Source organism: Lathyrus oleraceus, chromosome 7 (assembly GCF_024323335.1).
Source record: "Lathyrus oleraceus cultivar Zhongwan6 chromosome 7, CAAS_Psat_ZW6_1.0, whole genome shotgun sequence".
Taxonomy (NCBI): Eukaryota; Viridiplantae; Streptophyta; class Magnoliopsida; order Fabales; family Fabaceae; genus Lathyrus; species Lathyrus oleraceus.
Genome location: NC_066585.1, coordinates 212,015,339 through 212,037,816, shown reverse-complemented (window position 1 = coordinate 212,037,816; position 22,478 = coordinate 212,015,339). Strand labels below are relative to the sequence as shown.

General features: G+C 42.6%; 1 pseudogene; it reads left to right on the top strand.

The window, feature by feature from the left end:
- Positions 1–3,513: 3,513 nt before the first annotated feature.
- On the top strand, positions 3,514–4,440 carry LOC127102981 (endoglucanase 9-like; annotated as a pseudogene).
- The last annotated feature ends 18,038 nt before the right edge of the window (positions 4,441–22,478 follow it).

Here is a 22,478-nt window from a genome sequence, read left to right as displayed (position 1 = left end):
CCGGTATCCAGACCGAAGTGGCATTCAGGCCAGTTTTCCCGGTATCCAGACCGAAGTGGCGTCCAGGTCAATTCCCGGTATCCAGACCGAAGTGGCATTCAGGCCAGTTTTCCCGGTATCCAGACCGAAGTGGCGTCCAGGCCAATTCCCGGTATCCAGACCGAAGTGGCATTCAGGCCAGTTTTCCCGGTATCCAGACCGAAGTGGCGTCCAGGCCAATTCCCGGTATCCAGACCGAAGTGGCATTCAGGCCAGTTTTCCCGGTATCCAGACCGAAGTGGCGTCCAGGCCGATTCCCGGTATCCAGACCGAAGTGGCATTCAGGCCAGTTTTCCCGGTATCCAGACCGAAGTGGCATTCAGGCCAGTTTTCCCGGTATCCAGACCGAAGTGGCATTCAGGCCAGTTTTCCCGGTATCCAGACCGAAGTGGCATTCAGGCCAGTTTTCCCGGTATCCAGACCGAAGTGGCATTCAAACCAGTCTTTCCCGATTTTCAGATCGAAGAAGTTTCTGGTATCCAGACCGAAGTGGCATTCAGGCCAGTTTTTCGATTCCCAGATCGAAGTGGTGTTCAGACCAGATTTTCGGTGATCAGACCAACATTGATACTCTCATACTCCGATGCTTAGTGTTCAGACTAATGTGCGGCGTTCAGGCCATGGGTATTCCTGTGTTACCATTTATTTTGGTATTCAGGTCAACTTTCTGTTTCGGTACTCAGACCGATTTTCACCGTACCAGATGGATTTTTTCTTTTTGGGATTGCTTCTTTGACGATGCTGACAGGCATTGTTTCATAGGGATTCATGATCAAAATCCGGGTCTTCTTAGTATTTAACCATCTCCCACTATGATCATGTGAAGAACATCCTGCTTCATATTCTCTAGTTGAAGACGCTTAAATAGGGGCAACTGTCATACCCCGATTTTGCTCCTGAATTTTTTATGTTTGTGTGGCATGCTTGGCCTAACTTTACTTTGGTTTTGTATGAGGTTTGTGGTCTTGATCCAAAGTCATGGTGTTGTGATTGTGGATATTTCTATGGTTTGGGTCATCTGAACAACCAGGTTTCTTGTGTGGCAAGCCACTTACTAGTCATGTTATTGGTTCATGGATACTATGCCAAAACCCTAACCTTATGGTCTCATTTCATGTTTTTGTTCATACACATTATCAGTCAAGTTATTTTCTTTCCAAAAGTCAAACATTCAAGTCATGATTAAACCAATTGTGAAACCAACTTCAAACCATTTTTATTAATCCATTTCAATTTTATTTCATTACATTTGATTCCATACAAAAATACACAAAAATTGACACTTTGACCAATTGTTGACTTTGGTCAACAGTTGACTTTTTGGTCAACTTTGACCAAAGTCAACCCAAATTCCCTAAACCCAAAAATTTCCCCATAATTGTCCATTGAATTCCATTTACAAAGAAAATACAAAAAAATGACATTTTTGACCGATTGTTGACTTTGGTCAACAGTTGACTTTTTGGTCAACTTTGACCAAAGTCAACCCAGTCCTGAAAACTCTAAAATCCCAAATCCTTGTCCTAATCTTGACCTTGATCTCCCATATTCCATTTTGATCTTGGATTGGCCAAGTAAGCATAATGCTTCATGATTCTTGTTGGTGTCATGAAACTTTGTATGTCCAACACATGAAGCCATAACCTGCATGAGCGGCAAAAGAAAACAAGGAAGTAACCCACAACCTGAAGTGAGCCAGTACGGATGCACAATCATATCAAAACCAAGGCAATGCAAAACAGGGCCTAACCCAAAGAAATTCGCAGCAGTATTCAACCTACACATCAGAACAGGCAACGACAGTGCATATGCCACAGAAGATTCCATGAACTTGCAGCAAATTCACATCCTAACCATGCCAGGAACCAAGCCTGCTGCAACGCCTAACCTGCACAGACCAAATCATAGTTCCCGTGGGGGTTCAAGGGACGGAAAGGGTTTGTTATCAGATACGAACAGACAAAATGATCACAATGCACCTTCTGTTTCCAAGCCAAAGCCTACTAGTTCAGATGGCGAGAAACTTCTTAAAGATCCAAAAACAAATGATTTCGCACAAGAGCGTCTTTGGAAGACAACTGCTGCTGCGCAACTCTGTCATCAGGTTTCTTTTACTTCTCGGCTAAGATTTGAAATGCAAAACAAGAATCTGGAGATGAAAATGTTGTCTCACACCGTGGCAAAGGCTGTCATGCAGTTTTGGCATTCGGTTGAACTACTACTAGACAAGGATGTTCATGACCATAACTCTGTTGGTGGTTCAGTTGAATCTAAAATAGTTGATTCAAATGAAGCTTCTAGGGACAAGCGGAAAAATTCTGAAATGGTGCCGGAAACAAACAACTACTTGAAGGGACAAAATCCCCAAAAAAAAACAGTGAAACTCAAAGTGCATTCCTATGCTTTGAGGTATTTGATAGATAGCAGGTCGCATGGGATTTCCTCTCAAGCAGAAGCACCGACAACCCCTGATAAGATATTTGATTCAGGCACTGTTGACATGTCATGGGAGGAACATCTTACAGAAGAAAGTCTTTTCTATCAAGTTCCTCACACTGCCATGGAAACTTACAGGAAATCCATTGAATCTCATTTTCTACAGTGTGAGAAAACTGGTATTAGCATTCAAGAAGAAGTTGAAACATCCATATATGATACTGGAGCAGAGTTTGGGTGTGAAGATGTTGCATACGATGAAGATGAAGGAGAAACCAACACTTATTATTTGCTTGGTACCTATGAAAGTAGAAGATCATTGAAGTCAGTTCAGAAGAAGCACAAAAACAGGATAAAGGCTTACACTCAAAGGGCCATTGAAATTGGAACTGATTTGCCTTATGCACACTATTCAACTGGAGCTCATCCGTCCGTACTATCTGGAAGTAGGTCTGCTAATTTAAATGTTGGTACGGTTCCAACGAGACGCCTGCGTACAGCCTCTCGACGAAGAGTGGTGAGTCCTTTTGCAGTGGTCACTGGGACAGTACAGGCTCTGGCTAAGACAGATGCTGCTTCAAGTGGAGATTGAAATTCCTTTCAGGATGACCAATATACTTTACATGTTGGATCACAGCTTCAGAAAAGTATGAAGGTGGAGTCGGTTGGAGATTTCGAAAAGCAGTCACCTTATGATCATAGTGAAACATAAGGAAACCTCAGCATATCGAGTGCATCACCTTGAGGACAAATTCATGAGTATCACCCTGCTACAACATACCTAGCAGCAAGCAACTATTGGGACCATCACTGAACCCAACTGGTGCAAATCCTGCAGAAAATGCCATTCAGTACCTTGTTGCAACCTAAGACACATAACTGTAACATAGCCAATTCAAATGCCAACTGACCTTTGGTTTGCTTACTACATTGCTTTGAAATCTAAGCCAAATGCTAGCAGACTTGCAACCTAGGCAAAATCCCTCAGTGCACCGAGCTGTAATGGTATAATTGTCTTGGCTATCTTGGAATCATGAGGCAGGAGACAATGTGAGATTCAATTTTCCAATGGCATTCACAACAACAATGCTATCATGGAGCACAATTGAATATGGTAAAAGAATGGGACCTCAAATGAAAGAAGCACGTGCCGCGATTCGTTATGCCGCCGATTATTTCCTCAAATGCGCAACATCAACACCCGGAAGACTTTATGTCGGTGTCGGAGATCCAAACGTCGATCACAAATGCTGAGAAAGACCAGAAGATATAGATACTGTTAGAACTGTTTATTATGTATCTTCGAAGAATCCCGTTTCTGATGTTGCTGCTGAAACTGCCGCCGCACTTGCTGCAGCTTCTATTGTTTTCAGAAAAGTTGATCCATCTTATTCTAAGCTTTTGTTGAGAACTGCACAGAAGGTTTATCAGTTTGCTTTGCAGTATCAAGGTTCATATAGTAATTCACTCGTTTCCGCTGCTTGTCCGTTTTATTGCTCATATTCCGGATTCAAGGATGAACTATTGTGGGGAGCTGCATGGCTTTTTAGAGCAGCAAATGCAGTTTACTATTACAAATTGGTGAAATCTTTGGGAGCTGATGATCAACCTGATATCTTCAGTTGGGATAACAAATATGCTGGTGCACATGTTCTTCTTTCAAAGAGAGCATTGTTGAACGGCGATAAGAACTTTGACCAATATAGACAAGAAGCCGATAACTTTATGTGCAAGGTCTTGCTTAACTCACCCCCTTCAACTACACAATGTACACAAGGAGGACTCATGTTCAAGTTACCTGAGAGCAATCTCCAATATGTGACAGCTATAACATTCTTGCTTACAACCTATTCAAAGTATATGTCAGCAACAAAACACACATTTAACTGCGGCAACGTCTTCATCACAACCAATACCTGTAGACAAGCCAACATCCTTGTTCAGCTAGTCCATGAACTAACTTGATACAACAGCGATAAACAAAGTACAGACTTGCATACTTTGCCAACACCATGTGTCACATGCCATGTTGTGGACCACTACCCAGAAGTTGCAACAAAATTGTAATCAAGGCCAAGCATATATGGCAATAAGCATCTCAGTAGCACGCCATCTTCCCAACAGTGGAACACACATCAAAACAACATCTTATTCCAAACCTACAACAAAACCATCTGCCACAATTTCATTCATCATTCTTCAACCACTAACTTTAGCCATAACAATTCAAAGAAAACCAAAGCACAAGCACACTTGCCTTTAACAGTTACCATTTCAGCCGATTACTTTTGATCTGATAACCTCATCTCCTAATTCCAATTTATCATGTCACCTACTGATGCCAGTCTATGCATTAAAACCATCACTCTTCAAAATATCCATTATCCCAAGTCAAACCAAGCTCACCATTTTTTTTACTGCGGTAAAAAGGCACACATTAATCAGTCAATTTGCAAAACCTACAGTGCAAAACCATTAACCAACAGTCAGAGGGCAAAGTCCAAAAACATCCCAAATTGATATGAGGTCAAAGCAGAGAAGAAAGGATACCTTTTCTTGAATCTAACATGGATAGGGCAATCCAATTTCTGAGCCTCCAAAGTGCTTTGCAGAGTAACTTTTCTGGAACACAAGGGCACCAATTTGTAACCCTAATTCACAGAATATAAAAGGAGGATGAATCAGTAAACAACAGGGGACCTAGAGGCAAAAATCTGAAGCAAAGAAAACCCTAATTTCTAAAGGTTAGAGGCGGCCACTATTCACAGAAGACTTGGAGGCGAAAGTCTGAAACAAAGAAAAATCCCAAAATCGATTACCTGGAGGCCAGCTTCTTCACGCCTTTCACCACCGTCGTGACACTTTGTAAGAACTTCTCCTTTTTTTTCCTTTTATCCTTTTCATATGCTTGTTGATGGAGATATCGTGTGAGTGAGAGAGAGATGTTGAGAGTTGAGAGAGAACGATTTTGGTGAGATAGAGAGAGCGCGATTGAGAGGGTTTTGGTGAGAATGAGAGATAGGTGCGAACGAGATTGAGAGAGCGATGAGGGAGAGATTTCTCTGAGCTTGAGGGAGTTCGTGAGGTTGGGGAGAGGTGGAAGGAAGACGAGTTCCTGCTTCGTCGTCTCCATTTCGTTCTTTTCTTTTTTTTAATTTTTTCTAATTCCTTTTTATTTAATTTAATTTGTTTTTTTTAACAGAGGTAAAAACCATAAAAATGTTTATATGTTAGTATTTTCTTTTATTGTTCTTAATTTTTTTTTTTTATCCCGGTTCATATATTTAAAGTAGCATCAAAATATTAAATAATCCTGAGTGGTCTGGTGGAGAAGGGCAGTGTGCATATTCTTGAGTGGGGTGGGTTCAACACTCATGTGTGGCATCTTTTTGGCATTTTTTATTTCTCTTTATTTTTTCTTTTTAGCATTTTTTATTCTTTTAGTATTTTGTTAATATCTTTTTTTTATGTCTATTATAATTTCATTTGTTAGTAAATGCATAGTTCAAAAACCATTTTTTTTAAACTATAAAAATCATACTTTTCTCGATTTAATATCGAGCCCATTTTTCACACCCTTGTAAGTCGATTGCTTCTTAAGCATCGCCATCGACCTCACATAGCTTACTCTTGGGCTTTCTTACAATGAGCCGGTTCCTTTGCACTTACACTCATACATTGTTTAATGCTTTATTATTTCATTCTTTGATTATTTGATTCGATTATATATTTGTTTATACCTTACTTGTTTGATTAACTGTGACCTACTTGTATGGTGTATGAGGCATGTATTATTATTGTTTGTTTGCCATGACAACCCCCATTCATAACAAATGTACCCCTCTCCCATGAAATGTATAATATTTATTCTTTCATTCTTTATTCATCTGTTAATACAAGAATTAAAATGAACATCCGATAACCATTTCAAAACAAGACCAAAATCTCGATCCAACGTCGAGTGATCACTTTTCTCAGAACCTAACAGAACCAGCACGTATTCATCCACCCTTTTGTAAGTCGATTGCTTTATGCATCGCCATCAACCTTGTAAGTCGATTGCTTTATGCATCGCCATCAACCTTGTAAGTCGATTGCTTCGTGCATCGCCATCTACCTTTATCCCTAACACGTCTCCTTGCTCCATTCGTCGATTCTTGTTCCGATTAGGTAGCACCCATTAGATAGAACCTTTTGTATGATAACATAGGTAGAATTCCCATATTCTTTGCATGCTAACCTTAGGTAGATATTCCCATTTGTAAATCCTAACACTTAAGTACATATTGCATGACAACTCTAGGGCAGAGCTTCCCCACTTCTAGACCTTTCCGAGCGTCTCCGATCTTGTGGCATGTAGTCCGTTCTATTGCAAAGAGGTAACTGCCTGAGACTCGATTCAGCGAGCTGCGACACCTACTGCTAGGACGTGAACACATTGCCCACTCTCCTTTGACACAACTGGTGTCCTCCTTTCTAAGTCCATATTCAGATGGCAACCCCTATGTAGGGGAACTACATCGCCCTGATCCTTGTTCCAGACGAGGTATGTAGGCAGGTGGTCGTGCGAGACCACTCCGAGCACCTTTCTTTTTTCTTTTTGTGTGTGTTTTGGTTCGGATGCTGATGTAAGTCCAGTGATTGGCAGTCGGGCTCCACGTTTGCCCTTTTGTGTGTGTTTTGGTTCGGATGCTGATATAAGTCCAGTGATTGGCAGTCGGGCTCCACGTTTGCCCTTTTGTGTGTGTTTTGGTTCGGATGCTGATATAAGTCCAGTGATTGGCAGTCGGGCTCCACGTTTGCCCTTTTGTGTGTGTTTTGGTTCGGATGCTGATATAAGTCCAGTGATTGGCAGTCGGGCTCCACGTTTACCCTTTTGTGTGTGTTTTGGTTCGGATGCTGATGTAAGCCCAGTGATTGGCATTCAGGCTCCACGTTTGCCTTTGCCTGTGTCTGTTTTGTTTGCGTGAGCCGAACTACGGCAACTCTGATTCTCATGTTCAGATGAGATACATAGGCACAAGATGCGATGTCTTACCGAGTTTGACTAACGACTAACAACTAATCCTTGTTTGCCTTCGCCCTCGTTGCGATCATTTCTCTCGCCCTCGTTGTGATTGAGACTTTCCCTTTCTCTTGCCCTAGTTGCAATCGAGACCCTTATTCCCCGTAGTTGTTTGAACTACGTTTTGCTCTGATTCTCATTCCCGATGAGATACGTAGGCATAAGACGCGATGTCTTAGCGAGCACACTTATCCTTAACCCATAGGTAGCCGAGCTACGAAGACTCTGATTCTCATTCCAGATGAGATACGTATGCAGTGGATGCGATATCTGTGCGAGTCATTTTTTCTCTTGACCCTTTTAGTAAATAGTACATTAGATAAACATACACCCTTTAGACAAGAACAACAAGAGTGGATCCCGTAGAGTACTACGGATGCGTAGGGGTGCTAATACCTTCCCTTCGCATAATCGACTCCCGAACCCAAGATTTGGTTGCGAGACCTTGTCTTTTCCTTTTCTTTCTCCAGGTTTACTTCGAGCGTTTCCTTTCCCTACTTTGGGATAAATAACGCACGGTGGCGACTCTCCTGTCATCTTTTTCTCTCGCCGGTTGTTTCTTCGCACCTCGGTATTTTTCGGGTTGCGACACATTTTTACTTAAGTGGTGAGGTGCAAGAGCCAAGGCTGCGAAATTGGGCTTTGTAACATGTCAAAAATGCAATTTCTGAACTATTCCAAATGGCCAAAATGATTGAAAATGGTTATTTCAAAAAGTCAAATTTCACCCTCACTTGAAATTAATTCAAGTAAGTTAAAAAATGCCATTTTGATTGGTGATGTTTTGATGAATGATGATGACATTTTTGGAAAGAGGGGATCAAATGTGACTTGTTTCAAAAAACCCCACCCAATTTGGCCAAATGGTTTGAGAGATATGGCCTTTTGAAGTTCAAAAATTTCTGAAAATGATTTGATCATAACTTGCCAACCATATATGGGAATTGAGTGTTCTTGGACTTTTTGAAAATGGGAGAACAAGATCTTCAACTTTCATGTTGGGCAAAAATTCATTTGAAGCTTGTATCATGATGTAAGTTTAGGATCAAGAAGTTTCCATTTTTGGCAAATTCCAATTACAAGTCAAGTTTCTATTTTTGGAAATTTCTTGTCTGGCTTCAAATTCTTCCATGATGATGTTTGACATGTTATATGAGGCCTATATGGACATGAAGGAACCCTCTCAAACCAATTCCCACCTTGAAATCCATAAAATCAAGCCCAGTTGGCCAAGGTTGACTTTTTAGGGTTTCTGGTAAACTGTGCATTGACTGATGACTTCTGAACATCCAATCCTTGACCAAATCACTTCAAAAGGACCCTTAGGTCATGTGAACATGTTGGGACCAACCCTAGGGCCTTGGCTCAATGAAAAATTGCACTGACTTGCTTGACTGACTGATCTCCTGACCAGTTTGACCTAATTCTTCTGACTAGCTTGCACTTGAGGCAAAAGGGACAATGCAATGCTATGCAGTGGACCATGTTAATGCTATGACCTAATATGAGAATGTATGTACGATGATAGGTGCAAATTTGAGGTGCTACAGCTGCCCCTATTCAATCAGCTGGGAACCCGAACGGATGATAGCAATGGCTGTCAGACTTTCAGGGTAAACAGGGATTGAATACCAAAGAACCGTAGAAATTTGCACCAACTGGATATGATATAAAAAGAACCACGCCATTTACCGATGACGACTGCACAACAACTTCAGAAAAGCAAAACCATTTACCGATGGTTAGAAACTGGAAACTTGATATTTACCGATATCAACTTCAGCGAGACCATTTACCGATGGCTGTTGGGAAAACAAACTTCTGAAAAATAAAACCATTCCGATGGTTAAAACTTGATATTTACCGATATCAACTTCAGCAAGACCATTTACCGATGGCTGCTGGGAAAACAACTTCTGAAAAACAAAACCATTCTGATGGTTAAAACTTGATATTTACCGATATCAACTTCAGCAAGACCATTTACCGATGGCTGCTGGGAAAACAACTTCTGAAAAACAAAACCATTTACCGATGGTTAAAACTTGATATTTACCGATATCAACTTCAGCGAGACCATTTACCGATGGCTGCTGGGAAAACAACTTCTGAAAAACAAAACCATTTACCGATGGTTAAAACTTGATATTTACCGATATCAACTTCAGCGAGACCATTTACCGATGGCTGCTGGGAAAACAACTTCTGAAAAACAAAACCATTTACCGATGGTTAAAACTTGATATTTACCGATATCAACTTCAGCAAGACCATTTACCGATGGCTGCTGGGAAAACAACTTCTGAAAAACAAAACCATTTACCGATGGTTAAAACTTGATATTTACCGATATCAACTTCAGCAAGACCATTTACCGATGGCTGCTGGGAAAACAACTTTGATGTAAGAGGGAAGCAAGACCATTTACCGATGGTGGCTTCAGAGCAACTTGATATTTACCGATATCAACTTCAACAAGGCCATTTACCGATGGCTGCTGCAACTGGGAATTCGATATTTACCGATATCGAAGAAAACTGGGCCATTTACCGATGGCATCTCTGCTTGGGGAGGAACAAAATCTTTGTAGTGGAATCAGACAAGACGTTTACCGACGACTTCTGGGGATCTTGATTTTATTAACAAGAAAACAAAGCATGACCAGAGATTTACCGATGACTGGGATGAGACTCAATGTTTACCGACATCGAAAGATGATGTTTACCGATATCCAAAAATGACCAGACATTTACCGATGACTGGGGAACACTTCACTGGGGAGAGACAAACAAATATTCGCAACCGGAAACCAGATAGGACATTTACAGATGACTCTACTGAGGATCTCTAGCTGGGGATTTATCAGGCATTTACCGATGACTGAGGGAAAGACTCGACGTTTACCGACATCGAAAGATGATGTTTACCGACATCAAAAAATGACCAGACATTTACCGATGACTGGGGTGAGACTCGATGTTTACCGACACCGAAGCAATGGTGTTTACCGACACCAAAGATGACCAGACATTTACCGATGACTGGAATTTAGACTCGATGTTTACCGACACCGAAACAATGGTGTTTACTGACACCAAAAATGAAACACCCGCGGGTGCTGACATGACACTTACTGGTATCACAAGAATGACATCTTAAGATATGTCAAGGCAAGGCTGATCACTTGCTGGGGGTCTCACTGAGGAGAAACAAACCTTCTGTCACCAACGGGTGAGGAAATAAGCCTATGTGGGGATACCAATTCTGAATGCTGTCGAAGCAACTGTAGCAGACGTGCTGTGCTGATGTTGAATGAAATGATCCGCCTCTGCCGGGGATACGGTCTGATGGGTTTCGAACACATGAATGCATATGTTTGAATTTCTATGGCGTAATGCTCCATATGAAATGGAAATGCTATGCAGTTTTGAGGATGCAATGATCGCTGCATGCCAAATGCAAAATGGTGAAAACTCCGCCGGGGATACACAGGACGACTGTGCTGAGAAATCATCGATACCAATCTGCTGGGGGAAGAACAAGGCAACTGTCGGGGAACCAATCAATACAACTCCGCTAGGGGAGGACAAGGCAACTCGCTGGGGAGTAATAAAGCAGCTTGCTACTGACAAAAGTAAAATTGCTAGGGATATCCCAATCAATCCACAGGTAGGATAAACTCCGCTTGGGGAAATAACTGCTCTGCTGGGGAAGATAAACCAGGTAACTCTCTGGGGATAAGGCTCAAACCTCAGATACGATAAACGCTGCTTTGGGAAATATCTGTTACTCCGCCGGGGACGACCCACATAATTCACAAGTAGAAACAACTCAGCTGGGGATGCAAGTATCGACCTGCTATGGAAACTCGTCCAATCCACTGGTAGGATGAACTCTGCTGGAGAAATGATTGCTTCGCTGGGGAAGACTTAACCAATCCATAGCTAGGAGAATAGCTTCGTTCTGGGAAATAAACTGCTGGAGAATGTTCACAGGTGACGACCTGCAAAACGGAACAACAGATGCCCCAGGGGGCACGTGGACAAGATACGCTCAAGTGTCCTCAACATTCAAAATGATTTTCAAATGTTTTAGTCTTTCTGCACGTTATTGTTTAGCCTTCATGTTTTTTAGATGCAATGTTTATCAAAAATTCGGACGTTTTTGCAAATAAAACAGTAAAAGTAAGTAAAAAAAAAACAAGAGAGCAATTTATCTGAATAACGACTTTTATTGATTGAAAATGTGCCTAAAAAGGCAAATACATTGGGAAGCAATTCCTAGGAAGAGGTAATTGCGCACAAAAGGAAAATAAACTATCCTAATGGCAATGTGAACACGACATCCACTGTTTCCCAACTCTGTTATAACCCATAGATCATCAGTTTCCTCCCAATTCCTTGCTTTCTGAGAAGACTGACTGGACCGATCACATCTTTCGAGATGGCAGCTGACAAAGCATGATGAAGTACAGATAACTCAGACTGTAGTCTTCGCTTTAATCCCTCTTTTTGGCTGGATCGCCCTTTCGGGTTTTCAATCCACCGGGATACCCATTTTTGCCTAAGCCGCCCTTGCGGGTTTTCGACTTACCGGGTGTACAAATTCTTTTCTTTTTTATCCCTAATTTTTGCCCGAACCTTTTCTTTCTGTTTTTTGGTTCGCCGGGATGCCCTTTTTTGCCTGGACTCTTTTATTCTTTTTGTCCAGCGGGTCAATTCATGCGAAGTATTTTTTGACTACATCTGAGTTAACAGGGGAAGGAAAATCTTCACCATCCATAGTTGTAAGCATCAAGGCTCCACCGGAGAAGACCTTCTTCACAACATACGGACCTTCGTAATTAGGGGTCCACTTGCCCCTGTTATCTGTACCGGGAGGAAGGATCCTCTTCAAAACCAGATCGCCAGTTTGAAATGTCCGAGGACGCACTTTCTGATCAAAGGCTCGCTTCATCCTTCTCTGATACAACTGCCCATGGCAAACAGCTGCTAACCGTCTCTCTTCGATAAGGCTTAACTCATTAAACCTTGTCCGAATCCACTCGGCTTCGTCCAGCTTGACATCTAATAATACCCTCAGAGAAGGGATCTCCACTTCAACAGGCAGGACTGCTTCCATACCATACACCAGGGAGTAGGGGGTTGCCCCGGTCGACGTACGCACTGAAGTACGGTACCCATGCAAAGCGAAAGGCAGCATCTCGTGCCAATCCTTGTACGTAACGACCATCTTCTGCACAATCTTCTTGATATTCTTGTTTGCTGCCTCTACAGCACCATTCATCTTCGGTCTGTAAGGAGAAGAATTGTGATGTTCAATCTTGAAATCTCTGCACAGTTCTTTCATCATCTTGTTGTTGAGATTTGAACCATTGTCAGTGATGATTCTCTCAAGGACTCCATAACGACAGATGATTTCTTTCTTGATGAACCGGGCAACCACTTGTTTGGTGACACTAGCAAAGGAAGCTGCTTCCACCCATTTGGTGAAGTAGTCAATCGCAACCAAGATGAAGCGATGTCCATTTGAAGCAGTAGGCTCGATCTTCCCAATCATATCAATGCCCCACATGGCGAACGCCCAAGGCGAATTCATGACATTCAACGGGCTTGGTGGTACATGCACCTTATCAGCATAGATTTGACACTTATGGCACTTCCGAGCATACTTGAAGCAATCGGATTCCATAGTCATCCAATAATATCCGGCTCTCAACAGTTTCTTCGACATTGCATGACCACCGGCATGTGTACCAAACGAACCCTCGTGCACTTCTTGCATCAACATGTCTGCTTTGTGTCTATCCACGCATCTGAGCAAGACCATGTCAAAGTTCCTCTTGTACAGCACATTATCCTGATTCAAGTAAAAGCTTCCAGCTAGCCTTCTCAGGGTCTTCTTATCATTCTTCGATGCACCTTCAGGATACTCCTGAGTCTTGAGGAAGTTCTTGATGTCATAATACCACGGCTTCTCATCAATCGCAACAGACTCGGCTGCAAACACATACGCAGGCCTCTCGAGTCGATTCACCGCAACATGTGGCACATGATTCCACCAATGAACCTTTATCATGGACGATAAAGTAGCCAGAGCATCCGCCATCTGATTCTCATCCCGGGGGACATGATACAACTTCACCTTCTTGAAGAACGTCAATATTATTTTGGTGTAATCTCTATACGGAATCAAATGCGGCTGGTTCGTATTCCAATCTCCATTGACCTGATTGATCACTAGAGCTGAATCTCCAAATATGTCAAGTGTTTTGATCCTCAGATCAATGGCTTCTTCTATCCCCATGATACAAGCCTCATACTCAGCTTCGTTGTTGGTGACATCAAAAGTCAATCTGGCAGAAAAAGGCATATGAGCACCTTTAGGATTGATCAGCACTGCACCAACACCATTACCGTTCATATTCACAGCCCCATCAAACATCAGTGTCCACTTGTCATCAGGATCCGGTCCTTCCTCGACAAGAGGTTTTTCACAATCTTTCATCTTCAGATACATGATGTCTTCATCAGGGAATTCAAACATCATCGGCTGATAATCGTCAATTGGTTACTCGGCAAGGTAGTCTGACAGAATACTACCCTTGATGGCCTTCTGTGACGTGTATTGAATGTCATATTCCGTTAAGATCATCTGCCATCGAGCAACGCGCCCGGTGAGAGCCGGCTTCTCAAAGATGTACTTTACTGGATCCATCTTAGAAATCAACAGAGTAGTATGGTTCAACATATACTGTCTTAGTCGGCGAGCAGCCCAGGCCAAAGCACAACAAGTTTTCTCGAGCAGTGAATATCTTGTTTCACAGTCGGTAAACTTTTTGCTAAGGTAGTATATGGCATGCTCTTTTCGACCAGACTCGTCATGCTGCCCCAATACACACCCCATCGAAGTCTCGGTAACTGACAGGTACATTATCAACGGTCTCCCAGGAACTGGAGGAATCAGGATTGGAGGGTTCTGTAAATACTCTTTGATCTTGTCAAAAGCTTTCTGACAATCATCATTCCATTTGATCGCCTGATTCTTTCTAAGCAATTTGAAAATTGGTTCACATGTGGCAGTTAGATGAGATATGAACCTTGCAATGTAGTTCAACCTCCCTAAAAACCCACGGACTTGCTTTTCCGTCTTCGGTTCAGGCATCTCTTGAATAGCCTTGACTTTTGCTGGGTCAACCTCAATCCCTTTCTCACTGACAATGAAGCCTAACAGCTTCCCTGATCTCACCCCAAACGTACACTTGTTCGGATTCAGCCTCAGCTTGAACTTGACCAATCTGTCAAACAACTTCTGCAGATTAACCAGGTGTTCCTCTTCTGTCTGCGACTTCGCAATCATATCATCCACGTACACTTCGATCTCTTTGTGCATCATGTCATGAAAGAGAGTCGTCATTGCCCTCTGATAGGTAGCACCGGCATTCTTCAGCCCAAATGGCATTACTTTATAGCAGAACGTGCCCCAAGGTGTAATGAATGTCGTCTTTTCCATGTCCTCTGGCGCCATCTTAATCTGATTATAACCCGAGAAACCATCCATGAAAGAGAATACCGAGGATTGAGCCGTATTATCCACCAATACATCAATGTGAAGTAATGGGAAATCATCTTTCGGACTCGCCCTGTTCAGATCCCGGTAGTCGACACACATTCTGACTTTGCCATCCTTCTTCGGCACGGGAACAATGTTGGCCACCCACGGTGGATAACTGGTAACAGCCAGAAAACCTGCATCCCACTGCTTCTGAACCTCTTCTTTGATCTTGACAGCCATATCAGGACTTGTTCTGCGAAGCTTCTGCTTGACCGACGGACACTCTTCTCTGAGGGGTAATCGATGCACCACAATGTCTGTATCCAAACCAGGCATATCTTGATATGACCAGGCGAATATTTCCACATATTCTCTTAGCATCTCAATCAGCCTCCTCTTGACAGAGTCCTCTAAAGCAGCCCCAATCTTGATCTCTCTTTTGTCGTCCTCAGTACCCAGATTAACAATCTCCAACTCCTCCTGATGAGGTTGGATGACCCTTTCCTCTTGCTTCAGCAGTCTGACCAATTCTGCGGGGAGTTCACAGTCTTCCTCACTCTCCTCTTCAGCTTGGTAGATGGGATTATCAAAATCGTACTGAGCCATAACAGAATTGTTCACAGTGGATTCCATGAGATCACTTCTGCATGTTTAATGTTTTATTTTTAGAAAAAGATTTCAATAAAGTCACAAAAAACAAAAACCATTGCCATTTTTATTTTTTGAAAAAAATGAAAACAAAAAAGTAGAAAGACAGGGATCACAAAATTTGATTGCAAAACGTCCTTTATTTATGATAATCATTAAAACATGATGAGGCCCTACAATGAACCGCTACGCCTTGGGCAGAGCGTAGGGTTTTCATGCAAAAATGATAAAAACAAAGGAAAATTACTCTGTCTGAAGAGTAACTTGAACCACTTCTTCAGCCGTCCAATTGTTGATAGACTCCCCTGGTGCACAAGGGCGGACCCAGACGTCTACATCACAATCACTGCCAATATCTTCACCATCAGTAGCAAAGACATCTCCATGGTTCATCAGCCCGACGCTGGTAAAGGTGCTCGGACCCGCATTCTGCTCTGTTTGAAGAGGCTCATAACCAATTCCGAACTTGTCTTCCTTGATAGGCAAGTCAACCATCTTGCCCCAGCCCTCAGCTTTGCCGGAATCCACAACCTCCTTGGCTTGCTTGTATGAAGCAATCGAAGCACCCGGCTTCCTCTGATCAGCATAAGCCACCTTCTCAAGCGCCACGGTCTCAAATGCCTGGCACAATGTTTCATGGATCTCGCCATCTACCTCGACATACTTGAATGAGGATAGGTGACTCACCAGAATCTCTTCTTCGCCACACACAGTCACAATCTGACCGTTCCAGACATACTTGAGTTTTTGATGGAGAGTCGACGAGACTGCCCCAGCCGCGTGAATCCACGGACGCCCCAACAAACAGCTATAGGCGGGTTGAATGTCCATCACATAGAAGATTATATCAAATACCTCCGGACCTATCTTCACCGGCAAGGTAACTTCACCAAACACAGACCGTTTGGATCCGTCAAATGCACGCACAATAAGGTCACTAGGAGTGAGCACAACTCCCTCAACGTCAATCTTCTTCAGGATCTGCTTTGGCAGGACATTCAAGGACGACCCAGTGTCTACCAATACGTGAGACAGAACAGCACCCTTGCACTCCATAGTGATGTGCAAGGCTTTGTTATGATTACGACCCTCAGGCGTTAAGTCTAGGTCAGTGAAACCTACACCATGCCTGGTGCTCACGTTGGCCAACACACCTTCTAGTTGGTTGACGGAAATCTCTTGCGGTACATATGCCATGTTCAGCATTTTCAACAAAGCATCACGATGTGCCTCATAGCACAACAGCAAAGAGAGAATTGAAATTTTGGACGGAGTCTGGTTGAGCTGATCTACGATCTTGTAGTCACTCTTCTTGATAATCTTCATGAATTCCTCAACGTCCTTTTCAAATGAACCCTCAGCCTCCTTCTGAGCCGGTTCCTCGTCAACAGCAACTTGTTTACCCTTCGCCCTAGCAGATGCCTCAGCATTAGCGTCTCTCAACGGCTGAGGAGCAAACAGTCGTCCACTCCGAGTAAAACCTCCTGGTCTACCAACGTTGTCCACGATGGGACTCACAACCACAGGAGTTTTAATCGGTGCACTGATGGTCACAGGCGCTTGACTTGCTGGCCTAGTCTGATTATCAGCCCTTCGATTGCTGCGATAGGCATTATCATACCTCCAAGGGACAGCCCTACTATTCTCAACTGGTCTTCTGCCAGACGCAACGATAGTAGTTGGAGCACTGATGGTTACCGGAGTAGAAATGGTAACTGGAGCACCACTTGCTGCAGGTGAACTTACAACCCCTTGTCCTCGTCCTTCAGCCGGCTTGAAGTAGATGGTGACAGTCGACACCGACCCATTATCTTTAGCAGCCCTACTGAACTGGAGACAACCCTCGTCAATCAACTTTTGAATACCAGCCTTCAACTGGTCACACCCATTGTCGGCTTCAATACAACCCAAACAGCCCTCAACACAGCCCGGGTAGACACCCCCCTTCAGCAGACGGCCCTTTACTACCAGCAGAGAAGTCTGAACATCATCAACATTATCAACCAAATCTTCAGCTTCTGCTTCAATATTGTTCACCCTATGCCCACCATGCTGAGGCATAGGATTGTTCACTACATTAGGGACCGGAGCAAAATTGATTGCCTTGGCATCAATCAAATCTTGAACTTTGTGCTGCAATGCCCGGCATCTCTCAGTATGATGGCCTGGTGCCCCAGAATGAAAGTCACAGCGGACGTTCGCATCATACCCAGGCGGCAATACTGTTGGTGGAGCCACGGTACGCAACTCCACGAAACCCAATTTGAGCAACTCAGGCAGAAGCTCAGCATACGTCATGGGCAACGGGTCAAATCTTCTATCAGGCTGCAACCTCTGCCTCTGCTGATAAGGACGTTGCTGCTGTTGTTGTTGTTGTTGTTGCGGTTGTTGAACCCTTTGTTGTTGTTGTTGACGAGGCTGAGGTGCAGGAATGGTCACTGCAGCAACTGGACGATATTGTTCTCTATTACCCCCTCCTCTGTACACATTCCCACGGTGGACAGCATTGGTCTCTCCTTCTCTACGGCGAGGTGCCCTAGAGAAGGGTTTCTTCGAAGAAGAACCCACATCTTGAATCCTACCGGCCTTGATCAGACTTTCTGTTCTCTCGCCACAGATGACGACATCAGAAAAACTTCCGAATGGGCAGCTCCCCATCCGGTCCATAAACACACCTTGAAGAGTGCTGATGAACATGTCCGTCAACTCCCTTTCCAGCATAGGGGGTTGAACTCTCGCAGCAAGCTCGCGCCATCTCTGGGCGTACTCTTTAAAGCTCTCACTGTTTTTCTGACACAGACTCTGCAGCTGAGTCCGGGTCGGTGCCATATCCATATTATGCTTATACTGTCTGAGGAATGCTTCACCCAAGTCTCTCCAGCATCTGATCGAATCCCTCTTCAACTCCATGTACCAGTCCAAAGACGCCCCAGATAAGCTGTCTTGGAAAAAATACATCCACATCTTCTCGTCGTCAGTATACGCCGAGATCTTTCGATAATATGCTTGCACATGAGTGCGAGGGCAGGAGGTGCCGTTGTATTTGTCAAAAGACGGTGCCTTAAACTTGTGCGGGATTCTCAAGCCTTCAACCAATCCCATATTAGTAACATCAAAACCGAGGGAGTTTTGACATTCCATAGCCCGAATTTTCTCAGCAAGGGCCTCAACTTTGCGGTCTCTTTCATCAACCCTACCCAAGATGTCTTCGTCTTCACTGAGCAAAGTAAACATATCCTCTTGTCTGTCGACAATCGGAGCTTGATTACGGGCCGGAGCGCGGACTACTCTGGCATTAGCAGTGTCTGGAGCAATCGGTTGACCATTGATTCGAATACCCCTCAACTCTTCACCCACAGCATAGTTGTTGACGGGCACAGCAGCAGTAGGATTATCATTGGTCGGGCCTCCCTCTGGCAGAGGTGAATTTGGTGGAGGAAGTGCAGCTTCTTGTCTCTGAACCAGAGCTCAGAGTTCTTCTTGACCTTGTGCGACCCCTTGCATCATATGCATGAACTGGGCCATGTTAGCCCTCATCTCAGCTAACTCAGCTTGTACTTGATCCATATTCCTTTGATGGTTGAGTCTCGTTGAGTAGCGGTGCGGTCTCTGATCAGCTATCCTGCCTGACACAGGAACCAGAGTGAGAAGTCGCGTCCCCAAACATGTCTGTAATGCAAAGATGATATGTGCATGATATGCGTATGATGCGGATGCTATTTTATCATGAATGATCCTGGAAAGGATATGAGTATGTGAGTTAACTTTTTTCTTTTTTCATGCATTATTATTTTTTTTTGAAAATAAACATGCTATGATGCAAATGATGCAACATGACTGGTCAGGCTGTGCATCTCGGAGCACAGGATCGAAGCTTCAGCTGGAACTCGGAGTCACAATCCATCTGAAACCCAAAGTCAACTGATATTGTCATCTGAAACCAATCTGAGGAACCAAGTCACCATAAATCCGACTTGGGGAGTTCTGAAATAAACGGAACTGGAGATTACATCACTATCATCACAGGAACATCCACTGAACGGATGACAGCCAAATCCTCTGAACAGGTACTTGTAGCACCTCAAATTTGCACCTATCATTGTGCATACCATCTCATATTAGGTCATAGCATATCATAATCCATTGCATAGCATTTGCATTGTCCCCAGTTGCCTCAAGAGCAAGCAAGCAAGAATTAGGTCAAACTGATCGGGAGATCAGTCCATTAATCAAGCAAGGTGTTTTCTCAAGGAATCAAAGCCCTGGGGTTTGTCCATCAAGTTCACATGACTTGGAGGTCTATTTGAAGTGTTCAAGTCAAGGGTTGGATGTTCAGAATTCAACAGTTCATGCAAAGCCAGTGCAAAACCCTAGAAAAATCAAACTTGGTCAACTGAGGATTTAATCAGTGATTTGATGGATAGAATTGATTTGAAGGAGCTCATTCATGCTTGTATAAGCCTCATCTATCATGTCAAGCCTCATCATGGAAGAAAATCAAGTCAATCAGAAAATTTCCAGAAATAGCAAGTGGACCTGTAATTTCAACTGCCAAAAATGGAAACTTCTTGATCTTAAACTTACATCATGATACAAGCTTCAAATGAATTTTTGCCCAACATGAAAGTTGAAGATCTTGTTCTCCCATTTTCAAAAAGTCCAAGAACTCTCAAATCCCATGTGTGGTTGTCAAGATATGATCAATTCATTTTCATCAATTTTTGAACTTCAACAAGCCATATCTCTCAAACCATAAGGCCAAATTTGGTGGGGTTTTTTCCTACAAACCACATTTTTCATCCTCTTTCCAAAAATATAAATTTCATGACCTAAAACCCTACCATTCAAAATGGCATTTTTGGACCTTTTGCATTTAAATTCAAAGTTTGACCAAACTTTGACTTTTGGCTTCTTTGACTTTTTCTTGATTTTGCCAATGGGGAAATGCTTCATATATCATTTGAGACATGTTCCAATTCTTAAACCTTGTTCATATCACCATTATGCCACAATTATAGACCAAAATGCATATGTGACAAATTTTGCAAATGGCTTGAAATAAGTAAGACAAAGTTAGCATTACGTAAGCAGACCACAAAACAGCATGAGTATTGGTCCTGTACAGCATAACCAAGGCCCATTCGACCAGCTTCCACACCTCCATTTCACACTTATGCAAGTTTAGCAACTTTTGGCAAATTACTTCATTAAGTTTAAGCAAGTTTAGCTTGTCATTAGTAGAGGTTAAACATCACATATTTAAGCATTTCTTCTGCCATTTGCAACCCTAGAAGCTGCAGCCACATACCAGAACCCTCCCTTTCTCTCATCTTGCAATTTTGCATTTGTGAAAATTCTTGACAAAACTTCAAAAACTCTCGAGCCAACCTTGGTCCAGTCGTGATATGCAATTGTTTTTGAACCCCTTGGAAGCTGAAAAACACGACTGAAGAGCTTGGTTCCATTACTGTTTTATTAGAGCATCAAGCATGGCAAATCGAGATGGAGGCTAAGAGCAATACTTCTGGTTGTTATGAATGCATTTACTCATCATGTGGAAGCCTGAACTACTTCTGTTTCGAGCAATCTCTGCCAAAGAACCATGGGAAACCTCACTGCCTTCAAAATCTGGTATAATCCAACCTTAGCCGTTGTTATAACTGTAGGATCCATTTTGTAAATCTTTTGTTTGTGTTTATTGTGAGCTTCGATTCAAGTAAAATGGTCCAGTATTGAGTGAGAAAAGTGGATTCAAAGTTTCACCATCGAATATGTTTTTGGTTATTTCTCCTTTGATAGCTTGATTCGAGAAAAATGGCTGTTATATTATGTTTGTGTTTGTGTTGCTGAAGATTTTGATGTGCTTGTTATCATTTTCTGGAGAATTTGTTCTTGGTCGATTTTGAATGATGGTGTTGATACTCTGCTGTTTCGAAACTTCCAAACCTGCCCAGATTTTGCATGAACTTAGGGTTGGTTGTTGCTAGCTGATGTTTGTATGAGTTTTTATTGCCATGTTGGTTGTGATTTATTGCATTTGAAATTCGTGTTGTGATGTTGAAGATGATGAATTGCATGCTGTTTAGCCAAACCCTAGGTTACATGAACATGATTGTTGCCCAGAATTTTCGAATACCATTGGCTGCTGTTGGTATTGCTACTGTTCCATTAAGGGAGAGCCAATCAGCTTATTTCATTTGGCTGTGTGAAACGCGGTCGTTTTACTTAATGAATGCCAAAATTACAAAACTGCCACGCTGTTGACCATGTTTGACCCATTGTTCCATGTAGTTTGTTCATGTTGCTTCAATTATTTCCTCATCTTCAAAAATTAATTTCTCACTCAATTTTCATCCAAAAATTCTGATTCTTTTTCCATCATGTTCATGATTGAGTCTAGTTTTTTAATTGTGATTTTTGATGATTTTCCCATTGGTTGGATTTTTTATGGTAATTATTTTCCCAACATGTGTGCATAAATGATACATCTTACCATTTCAATTGTGAAATACTCTTGACATATCCATTGCCTTTGAATTTTTTTGTGATGAAACTAGACATGTTGAAATTTGTTTCCATATAGAGTTTGTGGATTTCCCATTTGTGGTTTGCTGTTTATGATTTTTTTGAAGTCATGTGTTACATTTGTTGCTATACCGTGATCATGCATTTTCCCTAATTTTGTTCACATGCTTCCTTGCATCCAATTGACCCCATTTTTTGCATGAATGATCCT